The 16262-nt window shown below is 36.6% G+C and overlaps 2 long non-coding RNA genes across 2 annotated transcripts; one reads left to right on the top strand and one right to left on the bottom strand.

The window, feature by feature from the left end:
- The first annotated feature begins 4618 nt into the window (after window positions 1-4618).
- On the top strand, window positions 4619-13639 carry LOC115597868. The gene is made up of 3 exons (XR_003987210.1): window positions 4619-4822; window positions 12164-12267; window positions 13363-13639. It is a non-coding gene; the product is annotated as an uncharacterized LOC115597868 (long non-coding RNA).
- Window positions 6821-14441, bottom strand: LOC115597869. The gene is made up of 3 exons (XR_003987211.1): window positions 14361-14441; window positions 7051-7141; window positions 6821-6892 (listed from the first exon to the last, which is right to left on the bottom strand). It is a non-coding gene; the product is annotated as an uncharacterized LOC115597869 (long non-coding RNA).
- Window positions 14442-16262: the final 1821 nt, after the last annotated feature.

Genomic DNA, 16262 nt, shown 5'->3' with positions numbered 1-16262 from the left:
TTTGGAAGTGGAAGTTAAGCTGGAAAAACTGAAAGCTAAATTTTGATAAATATTAGTGAGAAATAAGGTACACTTTTGCTGTCTAATAAATATATTCTAATCCAACTAAGAGATTTGAACCTGATTTAGGAATCACCTGGTAGAATGAACCAGAAATTCTAAAAGTAACTCTAAAGTTTATTGAATCCGTGAATCAGAGGTGTGAGTAGTTGTATTTCCACTGAATGCAATGCAGCAAACCTGCTTTACAAAACCTAGGGGCTGAGCCTTAACATGTTTCGATGTAACACTATGACTGAATTCTTCAGTATAGCAATTGGCATGAAAAAACTTGCACACCATAAACTGTTATCATTAATATTGTGGACTTCACAAACAGGACACTAGAAATATTTATGAAACTCAGACATCAAAGTAGTTTCTTTTTATCTCTCCCTTCACCCAACCCTAGTAAAGCCTAATTGAAATACAATAATTATAAATGAGCTTAGCTTCTCAATTTAATTTCCTTGTGAGTAGTTTCATTTATTTTTCTTAGGCTTTGTTAACATGTTTTAATTAAAAGATTTAACAACGCTCAAGATGCAGTGTGCCATCAGGTATAGGAACATAATGGGACACATTTACAGAGAACTGGTGAACCTCTTTTTATGAGTTTGCTTGTTTGTGCAATTGTGGGAGTAAAGTTCCTCATGAATCTGAGGAATATTATTGTGTAGGAAGCCAGGTCCCAGAAACAAGTTTTTCCAAAAAAGTCACAAAACGATATACGCACAAAGGCTAACCCCATATTCGTCAAATACCCACCGAGATTAATTTATGGTTAAAACCAGCATAAAATGTCAACCATTTAGTTTGAGGCACTACGGGGGAGATGAATAATTTCAAACATCAACACCTGTGTCCTGCAGTTGTCTCAGTCTTTTTACCCATTGCTGGAAAATAGAAAAATGAAGCACAGCCACAAGTTTACAGGGAAGCTATTTAAGGTGAAAAGACAGAAGTAGGTTGGAACTCCTAGTTTGGGGGACCAATTGAATGTATCAGTATCAAAATACTGGGAGGACTGGCCTGACAAGAAAACAAAGGAGGGTCTCAGACCGTTTTTTTGAAATTATTACAGGTAAAATTGTTTTATGCAAATAAATGCTCTTACTTTGCAAGACACAGAGAAAACTTTATTATACAACCCATCATTAAAGTTTGAACATACAGTAGCAACAGGCTTATACAAGCCATTACAACTTCTGTAACTTTCCTATTGATAAAATTATTTCAGGATTATGTTGCTTAGAAGCATGCATCCAATGAAGGAATTTGTGGTCTAAGACTAAAGAGGTAAGTTTGCCCCAGTTCCCCTACAAACACACTATCCAACACACTCAATTTCCTTTTGTATCCAAATCAAAATAATAATAATTCAGGCAGCGCATCATAAAAGAAAGCATTATTATAAAAATGTGGATTAACCATTCTTATTTAAAATGTAATACTATATTTCTAGAGGGTCACATTCTTGTGAACACTTTCTTGTTTTGAAGATCCATTGAAAAGTCTTGAATGTGTAAAAATATCCATGCATTTATGATGTTTAATGTGTGCTTTGTAGAAAATTGGATTGAAGAAAAAGAATTAGGATACTATAACACATGACTCATTCAAAATGTGCAGAAATACTAATCTTTCCATTTGTTAAGCATCTTTGTTTGTTTGAAATCATACATGCATTCCAAAGAGAAGAACAGCAGCCTTTAGCTCATATCAGGCTTTTACGTGTTCAAAACTATGACAAGGAGACCAAAGGAATCTCCCTTCGTTCCTCATGCTCAGCGTTTTCTTTTTTTAAATCCTGCTTTGTCCTATCTCCAATTTCAACTAAAATAGAAACAATCTACTTGAAATTTTTGCCAGAGTATTTTTCTCTGAAACCTTGTGCTTACACCCTAGAATGCTTTCCAGGCACATGTAAGGAAAAATGAGGTAATTTAAATTTTTAAGGTTTTATTGATTTACTTTGTTTTTAAATTCTCCAAAATGTTTGGACCTCAATTTTTTTATTTTTTATTTTTATTATTATTTCAGTTTTTTATTACTTCATCAGTGTAGGCATGGTCCTCTATGTCAGCTGCATAGACAGAGGAAAGATGTTACTCAGAGAAAATCTGCAGTGTAGCAAAGCAAAGTGAATACAGAGGCAATGCATTCTGTGTGACATGGTAGATCTCTGCCTCCTTTAAGGGTCATCTGATGTAGTACAAACTAAAAGGACTCTGTACAGATCATAGATGCACAGTGAAATAAGGGAAAATCTGACAAAACTCTTTTGCCTGAGAAAATGCAAAGGAAGAAGGATTATTTACAGCTGGGAAAAAACCTGGTGAAGCCTAGTAAAAAGCTTGTGTAACCTACAGAGCCTCCATTTGTTCCTCTAAATAGGTGACAGGCACAGTCCTGAGGGACTTTACTTGCTACTGAAATTTTTTCTAGCTGCTACTCTATCTTATGTAGAGTGTTACCCTTTTCAAAAGCTTTTGGAAAACAGAAAAATGGAAACAAGGATAAACAAATCATAAGCCCCAGAGGTCTTCTCTGACAGCTCATAATCAGTTTTGATGAAATAAGTTTTTTCACTATAGTCTCCAACAAGAGCAATAAAACAAACAAGCAAACCACAATATTTTTATTCTCCATTTACGAGGTTTGGAGCAGAGTCCCTCTGGTTGTTTCAAAGAAACCCTTCCCACCTTGGGTAAAGCAAAGATGGTGCTTAATCTCTCTGTGTGCTGGAATTTGCTGCTCCTGAACTTCTGCTGGCAGATGCTCCCCAGGCTTCAGCATGCTCAGCACCTTCCTTCTCACAATGCAGAGTTCTGTTTGGGAGGAGCAGTCAGCAGTGGCCCTGCTGCCTGTCTTCCAAAGAACTTAATGTGGGAGACATTTTCACATAATCAGCTCTTCACAAAGGCTCCTTTCCAAATTGTGGCAAAAGTAAAAGCCCCTATAAAGCAAGAAAAACTTCTTGTAGTTCATAAGTGGTTAGAGAAATTGGTATGCCTATGTGTAGTTCTCAGCTCAAAGCAGCTAAAAGCCATTTCTCTCCCCAAAACTCTCCTTTACCACTGCTAGGCAGGAAAAAGAAAAAATTTTTTTTTCACAATGAGATTTCTACTTTATATCTAAAAACACATTTGTTGAAAGAAGGCCAGGTTTGAAAGCTATTCACTAGCCTTGTGTTTTGTGCTTTCACTCAGAAAAGCAGGGAATGGGGGGAAAAGAGCTGGCCTCCAGATTCTGCTTCATGGCCTTTAGGTAAGAGCTTTGGAACAAGTTCACATCGTTTTAGAACAAGAGTTTGAAATGAACTCTCTCAACTTTCAAGAACCTCTGCACTACTAGCATGAAGAAAAGGTTAGAGCTTGAATGGATGGTTAAATCTTGCAGGTTGAGTTGAGGTTTTATTGTGGACTCCAGGTATGTATTAATAAACAGTTTTAACTTTGTGTTTCTAGATTTGTCATGTATGAAGCAGAGCTTGTATTGCTTTTGAAAAGAAAACATGATTTATATGTTCATATAGTCATATTTGATTTAGATTAAGGATCTTGACAGAAAGGGTCAGGTGCCTGTTACATAAATGCTAGTATGTCTAAGCAAAGGCACAAGCACTTCAGTGCTGGGTCAATGTTTTGAAAGAGAAGTCTGTGAGAAGACAACAAACCCTCCTGACTGCACATAAGTATGTGTTTGCCCCCCTGTATGATAACATCCAGCTTTATGACTAATACTCTGCTTGGGCTTCTGAGACAACTAATTGACTTTACTGAGTAAGAATATGTCTGTCATTCAGACAGATTTTTCAGCAATGCTCCCTGAGCATGAAATCAATGAATTTGCAATCTGCCAGCATCATTGGTTTTATCTCCCTTGGTGCTAAGGATGACAGTGTCAGTCAGGGTATGTGAAGCTCAGTGAGTTTCCAAACAGCTCTTCTGGCCTGTAGCACTACTCATAGCATTATTCAGAGTGTGAACTACTCTGTAGTTGCACAAGCTGCTTTACCTTAAGTAATTTTTCCTTTGTTGTTCTGAAGAAAAGATTTGTGCTTCCCTCTCCTGGGTGCTTTCTCACTGTGTCTTTGGATCCAAGCTGTTAACCTGCACTGAGTAAGAGTGCCTGTAGCATGTCCCAGGGGGGGTTTCTGGGGAGCAATATTTTTATCCTGGTCATCCTCTTTATTCAAAACCAAAATTGCCTGGACAATTGTTCACTGTCTGCTCTACCTAAACACCATATCTGGAAGGTGGGGAGTTGCATCTGTGGAAAATGAAAGTGCATCAGGTGAAATCACCTCACCTATGGAGGCATGCTCTGGTTTGAAACAGCTCCACGATGAACATCAACACTAGGTGAAGGTTAATGGATATCTAGCCCACCTCTTCTCCTCTCTTAGGTATTCTTAACTAAGCAATTTGCACTGGTTTCTGTTGTCCTGTTTGCTACCTTGGTATAAAGTACAGAGTAAGATTTTGTTTTGGACAGTGCAAGAGTTATTTGCTAGCTCATGAGCTACCCTGACAGCTGCAGGTTGGGCGTATGGAAACATTTGCAGGCTGGTGACTGTGCAGTAGTGGCTGCTGCCAAGCCAGGTCTTTAAGTACTGTGAGATCCTTTAACTACTTCTGCAACCAGTTTCATTTTAAATATGAGTGTGAAGAAAAAATAATTATGGAAAAAATAGCATTTGGAAGGGAGGATACAACCGCAACAGGAGTTGACATGCCTAGAGTGAATTTTGCACAGTTTTGCTAACATGGATTCCTAGGTAAGTCTCTCATGTCTAGAAAGCTAATGTGATCTACAATGTGGTTAGTATGAACAGACTCTACTTCTCCAGCTGACTAAAAGTGCACAGTTGTGCTTTTCACTGTGGTGTGAAATCTGAGACTGGAAGCTTCACAAAGCATTAATAGAACGTCCTGTACATGTAGCAGTCTGAATATGATTACTTTTACAGCTATAAAAAAAGTTAGGTTTGTATTTATCTCAGATGCTAAATATATTCATTAGAAAAAAATTACATATACCTTTTTTTTTTGGTTTACAGATGAAAAATTGAACAATAAGAGGCAGACTTAAGGGTGCTTAATTCTTCAGTTTAATGGTGGAATTAAGAATAATAATAATAATTATACTTACAACTAGATGGTTTACTACAAAGGGAATATAGGTACAAAAATGTATCTATTGAAAAAACTAGATATAAGATATTAATCTTCAGTAGAGAATAATTTAAATTGCATAGGAAAAAGAACATCCTGCACATCATATCCTGTAATAAAGGAGTTTTGGATACATTCAAAGAGAAAATTTCACCAGAATTAGGAAACATGGATGCTTATGATTCGTCCACAGTATAATTTTCATTCTTATTCTTGAACCATAAAAAAAAGATGTATGCATAAAATAATCAGGAAAACATACTAGTAGGTTGCATCATAATAAAGAAGAAAAAATAATAAATCCATTCTCATCTTCTTGGTATACATTTCTTGCATCTCATCTTGTTTTGGTTGTATTCTATTCTCTCTTAGGCTGTGTTTATCCTATTGGCTATTGCAAAACATTCTTGTACTTCACTGAAAAGGACATGGTGTGTGTCTGTTTCAGGTTGCTGGCAACGTCCCCTTCAAGACTTTACTGGATTCATAGTTTATTAGTCCCACAAGGACTACTTTGGTTACCTGATCCGCACTCTTTGAGTAAAGGATATGAAAACTTACATCAGAAGTATTTGAATTAATTCTTTAAACATGGTGCAGGACCAATTATACTGTGAAAAGTTAGTGAATCATGTCATCCATGTGCTATTTTGAAAATGTGTGTTATGGAATGTTTCCAGATAACATAATAAGAGAAACATAAAAAATTGCAGTTGCTGGTTTCAGCAATAGCCTAGGTTATTTTGTACATCACTTTTCAAAAATAAAAACTATTGCTGTATTTTGAACTTGTGTAGGCAGACAGTTTAGTTACAAACAGAAATATATCCACCTTAGACAGGGACAAAATAATAGATAAAAATAAATCCCATGAGCTGTGTCACACTGAAAGCACAAAGTTTCTCAGTTATTTTATTGCAATACAGTTCCAAACATTTTTGAACTATGAACCAGATTTAAAACCACATATAAACATCTAATAACAGCGTTCTTTTTCCCCAAAGGGGAAATATCTGTATTTTAAACTTTGTGAATCTGCTCAGTCAAAAATTTCAAGTCTGTATCTATGAGAGCTCAGAATACTGAATTTGGTGCTGCACAACCAGATGAATATGAATCAACAGTCATGATATCAGATGTGTTCAGATATGAAGCAGGATAAAATCTGCTTCCTGCTTTTTTATGTTTCAAAAGGATAAGCACCTGGTTGTTTATCAGTGAGAGTAAATATACAGAGGATTAAAGTGTATACATACTTTTTAAAATAGTAGTATGCAGCTGCAATGCTTTGTCTTGAACTCGGCTTCATAGCGTTGGGTACAGTGTATTTAATGAAAAGGGTTGGCTTGAATGACAGCTGAATACAGCAAAGAAAAGGGCAGCCCTGCATGGGTCATGACTGAAATTGGCTTCTGCTGTGATTTAGTAAGAGCTTTTCAGTTGGGAAGTGGATATTGTAACTTACAAAAGGTAACTTACAGCAACAAATTGAGCTGAATAGAGCTCTGAACTAATTCATGGTTTATTGAGTTTCCCTCTTGTCAGTGATAGCCAACAGTTAACTGAAGTGATTAGTTCAATATTCAGTCACAATGATGTACAGCCAACTCTCCAGCTTACAGAAATCCTGAAAGGTTTGTTTTTCTTTTTTAAATCAGGGTGAATAAAACAATCTGAAAAAGAAAGAAGAAAGAAAAAAAAAAAAAAAAGGAATAAACCACCCAAAATTTGCATTGTGGGGGAGGTCAGTTCAGCACAAACCAGCAGGTGAGAGTATTTTTGAATTGTACTATAAAACACACAGCAGCAATTTAGAGATTTCAGTGCTTACCTCCATAAAAGTTTTAGACATTTCTTGCTGCTGTCCATCTCTACTGGATGCACTAAGGAAACTCCACTATTCTGAGTCTGTTACCTACAAACTTGTGAAAATAAATATTAATTAGTAAAATATTAAGTAGCAAAATATATAGCGCATAGGCTAACTCTGAAACAAATGTTCTGAGTCAGAACATTTTCCTGGTGTAGAGTTAAAATATCAATAAGTCCATGTAACTTTATCATGATGGATAAAAAATAAACCAGCTAATAATCAGAGGGTAGCTTTGCAACAACAGAATTTATAAACACGCACTGTAAGTCCAGATGTCACGCAATAAGAGTCTTCATTGTCATCACAAGTTGCAATGAGGTTCAGCTCTGCTGCCCCTGTCCATTTCCAGGTATCTTGGTTCTGAAGGCAAATAGGTGGCTAATTCCTGTGAAGTAGGGTATATTTTCCAGCAGAAGTACGGTATATTTGTGTGTTTTTTCAAGGTGAACTTACCATTGCTTATCCATATTATGTAATGAAGTAGGTAAAGTCACACTCTAAAGCATGGAAGGCCCCTAAAAGTACTTAGCAATATGATTAAAACATCTGCTCCATAAATACTTCCAATTAGCAAGATTTTAAACCAAGAGTTATGACAGATAATGTGTGCTTTAAAGAATGTGAAGAAGGTTTGAAGGAAATTGACCTTTTAGTCCTGCTTTTTGAAAATTTTATGTGATGCTTTTGGGCCAACCTGAAGGAAATGGGTTCCTGCCTTTGACTAAGGGCAAGACAGTACAGACAGCACCTGCTGGTATTGAGAAGGGTAATTGTTAAAAGGAACCATTTAACTGTAGCCTCATAGGGTCCTAGATGGGGGTGCTCCAAGAAAAAGTCAAAGGCAAAGAAAGTGGGCAGCCAAAAGATTGAGGAGAAAAAGAATTTCAACTTGAGGGTTCAAAAAACACCTTAGTAATATTACCAGCATGATTGGAAGTTACACCAGGAGGTTGCAGAAACATATTAAAGAACAGTTTGAGTAGGTTGATATTAAAGCCTTATTAATCGATGTTTTTCTCCAGTTGTTTATTTGCCTGTGCATCTCTGAGGGTATCTGAATCACCACATGTGACATCTCCCAGATGGGGAAAACAAATCTTCACTAGGGCATTGCTAGGATTGCCATGAGCTTCCCTGTCATGGTTGCAAAGCAGATGTACTGGTGGCTGTCCAAAGAACTGTGTAAAACTTACCACTGAGCTGTGGATGTAAACTAGCAGGGAATTTAAAAATGGCAACCCAAGATGGATTTAACAGACATTTTAACCTCCGAAGTATACAGAGTTATTATTAATCCCACAGATGTCCTTTAGAGCTGTATGAGATGCATATACACTGTCACTGTAGTTTGGATGAGGAGTGTTTATAGAAGTGAATCCTTCTAATAGCATCTTCTATTATGGTGGTTTCATTCACCCTGAGGAGTGTCCAGAAGCACAAACAGTATTACTTTCAGATGAAACTCAGCAAGAAAGAATGCTTCAAAAGGGAACCTGACTAACCTTTAGCTTCTGACAGGCTCAGTTCACAGCACCATGTTAGACCTAGTCCATGGGAGTCTCTCATGCTTAGAGTACCTATTGGCATCTGATGGACCCACTCCTAATATACCATTCTATTCTTAGTTTAGTTATAGCTCAGGGTATCTAAATTACTCCAGTTCACTATAGACAGTAATGTGAACTGTTTTTTTTTTCTAAAGTCTAACCTGCCAGCATAAGGGTCTTTTAATTCAAGATAAATGTATGACACATAATAGGCAAAGATTCATTGATTTTTTTTCTAATATTATTGAATTGCAGTCCCCTATTAAGTTAGCATTTGTAACACTTTAAATGTGTGGAAGAGTTTTAACCAGATTCTCTTATTTTTGATAGTCATGAAACCAGCTTTATAAAAGGAAGGGGAATGTGTAATCATTTCAACATTATCTCTTAGGTACAAAGAATGAGTTTAATCATTTCATTAATCAGCCATCTTCATAGATCAAACTATATTCAGTCTTCCCTGAAGATTTTATTCTGTGATCACTGTATGAAAAACTAAAATGGTGAACAGGAAATTGAAACTGTTATTATACAGGAAATAACAGCACTCTGTCAAAATCTACAGGAGCAACATATGTTCAAAGTTACTGTCAACATCTAACATATCAGATCAGATAGAGAGAAAAACCAAAATTACAAGAATCATTATAATATCAATTCAGGGCAAAGTTCTGTGGGTAAATAAATCCTTTCCATGAAAAGGAGCTGAACACAGAGTATCTGATGGAGCAAAGATCCTGTCATAATTTCATATACAGATCATATGGCAGAAGTCTCACTTCCCTCTCACATCCTTCCAGACTTCATACAGTCACAGCTGTAAGATCTGATATGTTCAATCAACTCTACCTTTGTTATCTATGCCTCACTTGCAAGAACTTCTGTGGTCTTCATTACCAGTCAGTAATTAGGTGTTTAATCGCTATTGTCTCTAATTCAGTCCTGCTAAAATGTATTTGGATTTATCTGTAAATTAAAATATTTTTTGATGAAAGGTGTTAGGAAGTGTTGGGATAGAAAAGAAAGTCAGCTAAAATACACCAGGTTTTGAAGACTGAAGATTGTGAACTTTTGTAAATGAACTGAGAAAAAAGTGCTCTGATAATAATTACTGCCTCAGTACTTAATTGCTATGTTATCCATATTTGTTCAAGCAATCTACTGTTTGTAATAACACATCACATTAAAAAATGTTTTGCTTTCTGAAGGAAGCTTTTGTATGACAACAGGTGGGATAAAAAACCTCCATCTAGGTGGCATGCTGCATTTAACCACCAACTGTAATGTGTATTTTTAACATTCATTTCATCTCAAACTCAAAGGGAAATTAGGGACAAAAAAAAAAATACCTTGGATTTACCAGCCACAGAGCTTACAGTTTATAGACTCGCCTTTCTTAGGACTTACCCATTGCAGCTGGTAGAATGAAGTTTTTAGTCAGAGCAATGCTCAAGATGTTCAGTACAGCACAGGTAGAGCAGCAATGCACATGCCTACAGGTGAACACTATTCAAACTAGACACAGTTTGGTAAAGTTCTGAGCTATGGGATCAGAATGGCTACAAATGCATGTATCATAAGAGATCTGACCAGCAATATTTGAGTAGGCTCTTGTTAAACACCTTGTGAGACGAGGTTGTCTTCTCTCCCCCAAGATATGTGAAACAGTAGGCCTGAAGCTCCTCAAGTTCTCAAGTTGTCTCACATCTGAACTACGTAACATGAGAACATTAAGCAGTACCCAAAGCAAACAAGATGCTCAAAATTGCAAAGCTAGACAGAAGCTGCACTAAAGATATAGGAGAGGGCTTCTAATAGCTTCTGATTCTTCTGATAAGAACCCATCACTATCAGTCTTGAACAGCAAATGATAAAACTGTATCAAACAGATCATCACCCTTGACTATTTCCAGTGATTCTCATTACTTGAAAGCTAAATTTTGCCTCATCTTTTTAAATCAGATTTTCTACTTTAGGGAAAACAACTATGTTCTTTGTATCATATTAAAAACCAAATTCTTTCTTTCTTTTTTCTTCAGTTTCTAGGCCTGAAGTTGGCTCCAATAGGCTTGTCTAGACAGCCAGGTGTGTATGTATCATGTCAATAGCTAATTCCTAGTGTTTGATAACTTCTAAAAACTGATAATAGGCTTAGAAAATTGCTTTTTTCTATTAATTGTCCTGGTTTGGGCCAGGATAAAGGTGATTTTCTGTTTTGTACTTTTACTTTTAGCTAAGTCTCTTGTAAGTAGTTGCACTTGCTGAAATTAACAGCAAGTTTCTCAGACAGTGTGTGCTTCTAGGATTGATAACACTTGATGTTTATAGTTACTGCTAGAGACTGGTATGCAGAGCCAAGGACACTGCTCAGCTCTGAGGAATATATTTTACCCTCCAGAAGGAGTAAAGAAGTCCCACCTGAACCCTCCTTTAGGGAGGAACAGACAAGATAGATGCCAGAATTGACCAAACAGAGTATTCCATCCCATATACGTCACACTCAGTATAAATTTGAGACATCACGAGGGTCAAGCCGGATTTCCGGATTTCCTGATTTCCTGCTTCCCTTCCTTCTCGGCATCCTGGAAGGATCCCGTCCGTTCGTTTGCCTGTGGTCCTGATCCGTGCCAGCCCATATCTGTGTGTTCCTGCCTCCAGTTCCCGACTGCTGCCGACTCCAGGAGTCCAGCCTGGACTTTCCCAGGGCTGCCCTGCAGCCTCGGTGGTGACGTGAGAGTTATTGGGGGAAAGGAGGGGGGAGGAATGTGGTATCCATTTTCCTGTATATTTGTATATATTTAGTAATTTTTCCTATTTATCACTACTGTTTTATTAAAGTTGTGTAGTTTAGTTTCCAACCCATAAGTCTCTCTCCCTTATTCTCTCTCCTTTCTCTATCAAGGAGAGAGAGATTAATAGAGAGCGTCTGTTATTCGGTTTAATCGCCGGGCCAGTGTTAAACCGTGACAATCATATTAAAAACCAAATTCTTTCTTTCTTTTTTCTTCAGTTTCTAGGCCTGAAGTTGGCTCCAATAGGCTTGTCTAGACAGCCAGGTGTTTATGTATCATGTCAATAGCTAATTCCTAGTGTTTGATACCTTCTAAAAACTGATAATAGGCTTAGAAAATTGCTTTTTTCTATTAATTGTGGTCTAGCCTGTTTGAGCATATTACAGTTACTCTATCAGGGAAACTGAAAAGCTTAGTACCTCTCTCTTCCCACTGTGTGAAGCAGGTAGCCATGAAAAGTAGTGCTGGGTTTTAAACCATATGAATGCAAAAACTAATGTGTAAAAAGACATATTCAAATGGATTTTTATAGACACAGGCAGACCAGATTTTTTAAATTTTCAGAACAATTTATCAGAGCTGCTGTAAAATCTACTTTTCCTACTCATACCATGGTAAGTGCAGTACTGGACAAATGTCAAAAAAACCAATTAGGATAAAAAGATAAAACCACCCTGTGACTTCTGTGAGACTCTCAGACTTCAGATCATAAAATAATTATGAACTGTTTAGGTCAATCCCAACTTCATGGTTTGGGATCCCACTTGGACTCCATCAGGAGACCATGCCTGTACTACTTTCTTGATGCCAGAGCAAGACTGTTCCACTACTGTCTGGTATGTAGATTAATAACATCAGCCATTGTATATAATAATTATTTCAGGTAAAAGTAATGGAAAAATATGTATTACTCAGCTGTAGTGGAACAAAGCAATCGGACGCCTCAGATTACTCTGTGGAGTCTTGAACCCGGGGCTTTCGGCATTGCAGTACTGGGTCTTAACCAGCTGCACCACGAGAGCCTCACCTTGGAGGTGATGAGCGCTAGTGGTACAATAAAGGTAATACAGTGTTCAGGAGTGAGCTAGTCTGTGGCTGTGAGTTTCACCTTTTATTGGCCCCCTGGTCTTGCACATGCTCAATAGGGGGTCTGCCCTAATTGGGCACAGGTGGATTTGATACCGGCTCACACCCACTTCTCGGTAATCAGAGGCAGCTGATTGCTTTGTTCCACTACACTCAGCTCCATTCCTACTATCACTCTCTATCTCCAGGATGAATATGGTCACTAATATTACAGGCTGGAAGGTGTTGCAGAGGCGTGGAAAGGAAATAGGAAAAAACAATGTCGAATAAGTAGAAGCCCTTCCAAAAGACAGAAGGGATATTTAGTTTCACAGTCCTTTATGGCTGGATTTACAGAGACAGTATGGACTCTATATTATTTTAAAAATCATGGTTTTCCATGATTCAGAATAAATTTATTAAAACTTTGCACAGATACTCACTATATTAGCAGTAACTATGTTGCTGCAAGTAATTGACTTGCTCATGTTGATAAAACACTTGGTAAGTCAAATTTTGCTTTGCTGGACAACGCTACAGTGACTTGCAATAACTTACATTGAGACAAGGAAAATGTGGCATTGATTTCACCTTGAACACAACATCCACAGGAGAGATGTCTACTGTTACACACTGCACCGTAGAAAATTACAGGATTATCAATACCATGTTTCTTTTGGTTCACTTCTGGAATCCCTCTCTAATTTTGACATGTGATATACTATGTCACCTCCATGTGTGGTAGACTTACTCCTTTCATCTAGCTTTCAAGGTAGAGGACCTGAACTTAATTTTTTCTTTTTTTTTTTTTTTTTTCTTTTTTCTTTTTTTTTTCTTTTTTTTTCTTTTTTTTTTTTCTTTTTCAGCCTGGTAAAGGCATTCTGTAGTTAAGCCATAATACAAAGCAGTGGCTTGTGCACCACTTAAATAAGGAATCATAAAAAGAAAACTGGAATTCATAGAATCTGCTGGAATTTATGTTCGTTCTTTCTTGACTGCAATCTGTGCAAAAAAAAAAATGAATATTACTATCTTTGGATTGATTGTTCTGATATACATCAAGCTCCAGTTCTTCAGAGTCTGACCACCTTGAGTGATATATGTTAATAACTTGCTTTAGAATTACACCCAATATAAATATTGCTGTCATTGATGAAAGAAATAAAAGTTTTATTTGTTAATGAAATACGATATCGTCTTTCTGGTGCTCTATTTAAACATCACCTAGGAGTAGATCATGTTTTTAGAAGTCAGGAGTAGCCCCAGGCCTTCCATAATTCTAATTGATGTAAATGAAGAAAATAATGAAAGCTTGTGTGTGCTGACCCTGTTATACAGGGTGGTTTCACCTCAATTAATCAAAGAACCTTTAGAGATGTTGCAAGCATCTGGCCTGAATAGAGAGTACTTCAGAATCTGATACTGAACTGACCTCACTCAGTTTAGATACTGTGCCTAGATTTCTGGTGAAACTGCTTAGTTTCCAAACACTGACAGGTTTAAAGGAACAACCATATTAAAACCAAAACTGAACTGCTCTCCCCAGAAAACATTATCTTTTGGATAAATATGAGATGGGTGGATAAATCTGAGAACAGATCCCCTTGGAGTTTGTGTTCATGATATGAAGGTGATAGCACAGAGAAAGTTCTCATTTTGTGTTTGAAATGTCAGTTGCCTCATCTGACAAAATTAATAATATGTAGAACAAAACGTAACAATAATGCTTGCTTTTCAGTTACTATCTTCATACTATCTGTCATTTGTAAAAGCTAATGCAATTCAGAATTTTTATTTCTTTTTACTCTGCAGTAGCTTATTCTAGCGTTTTTCTGGAAACACAGATACTCCTGTAGCACATTACCTTTGTCACATCTGATATGTGTTCCTTCCATAAAATGACCTTCATGCCGTGCAGCCGATAATGTTTGCAAGTAAAACCTGAAGACAAATGAAGGTCTATAATAACACACTGGAGGGTTATGTTTATTGATTACAAGACTGAATATTTTTACAGTGATATTCCTTTGTCATAAAACTCAGGCATGCAGGCATTTCTAGACATTGTTTTGTTTGTTGTTGTTTTTTTACAAATAGAAGTATTTGCACATGTTTTACTGATGTGGTTATTTAATTTTTCAGTCAATTCATAGACTGTTCAGTAGCAAAGCAGTAGTTTTAAATACTGATTATGTGCAGAATGAATTAAAAACCGAAAAAGAACCAAAAAAACCAAAACCATCCCCAAAACAAAACAGGAGAATTTTCACCCATATGCTGTGCATACAAATTTAAAAGCTGCCTAGCTTCTTGAATTACAAACACTGGATTATGAAATTTCTATAAGTGTAATGTATTTCAAATTTTTAAACATGGGCTTATTTTTGAAATTGTAAAAAGTGCTTTTAGACAAAAATAGAAGAGGGAGGGCAGGAAAGATATGAGGGTATGGTGAAAATAAAAATAAGAAAAAGAATAGAATAGGAAGATAAAGTTCTGATTGAAAAGTGAAGGAGCAGTTGAGTCATTTAGTACTCTTTGAAAGTGTTTTTGTTTCTCAGGCACAATTGCCTCTTAATATCACCAAAACTGTACAAAAAGTATCTTATTTTCCCTGAGTCTACCTTCTCTCAAAAAAGTGTGTCTGAAAGACAAAAAAAATCTGTTTTCAAATTTATTTATTGCAACCTTTGTCATTTTTTAACTTGTCATAATCTCTGAAGAAGTTCCTTCAATTACAAGTCTGAAAAAACCTGAAGACTGAGGTGAAAAAGCCAGATAAGCAGAAAGTAGCACTTTGATGTGCTTTCCTAGCCTTCTTGTCAAAAGGGCCCCTGCACTAATGTGAAGCTAAACTACAAATCCTCATGTATCCACACAGATCAAAATATGGGGAGTACCATCCTTTTCTATTGAAACTCAAACAAAAGGTGAAATTGAGTAGGGAACCCACGCAACATTGTCAGGAAAGCCCAGATGGGCTGAACACCCCTCTGCATATCTCTTACTAGCAATTGTATATGCTTTTCTGCAAGAGAAATTAGAAGACTGAACATAATTGATTCTTATCATTCACATTTTCTCCCTGAATGGAGATTGTCTTCCTAAAGCTATAAAGTATTTTCTGAATAAGAGAAATAAGTAAAATTTCAGCAGCAAGAAAAGGGCCTCTCTTTATCTAAAAGAAGCCATGAACCCAGAACAAGGATGAAATTTTTTACATGATATTTTACATGAGAACCAAAGCTTATGAATATACCCTATTTTTCCTATGAAGTTAATCTTCCATTGGGTCACTTACCTGAGGTATTATGGTTTCACTACACTCAATTTCAGTGAAGAAAACAAAACTATTTCCTTGCACAATACTAAAGTTTTTAAACTGCTATAGGCTGAACATAGTGAGGAGCAAACTAAAAAGAATCAGTGACAGCCTTCTTCCTTCCACCTCTTAAAACAAATGCAAAAAAAATTACGTGTTTTTCTAATATAATTTTTTTTTTTTACAAAATTGTGGCTCCAAGGGCCTTTTGGTTTTGTAGAAACTGTAGGATGAAATGGTATCTGTGTGGAAAGTGCAGGTTATAAATACAACCCATGTGCAACAACGATGCCAAACATAAAAGTCGGATGGGTTTCTGATTTCTCCACTGACCTTTGAGTGCAATTGCCATATTAATACATGACATTAATATTGACGAAGGTCCCAGGAGACATTTTTGACTGTAAAGGAAAGCAAAGATTGTTCCCTGAGGAGAAAAGTGAA

Source organism: Calypte anna, chromosome 2, assembly GCF_003957555.1.
Source record: "Calypte anna isolate BGI_N300 chromosome 2, bCalAnn1_v1.p, whole genome shotgun sequence".
Classification (NCBI taxonomy): Eukaryota; Metazoa; Chordata; class Aves; order Apodiformes; family Trochilidae; genus Calypte; species Calypte anna.
The sequence above is the reverse complement of the archived record's forward strand: the minus strand, read 5'-3'. Positions and strand labels throughout refer to the sequence as shown.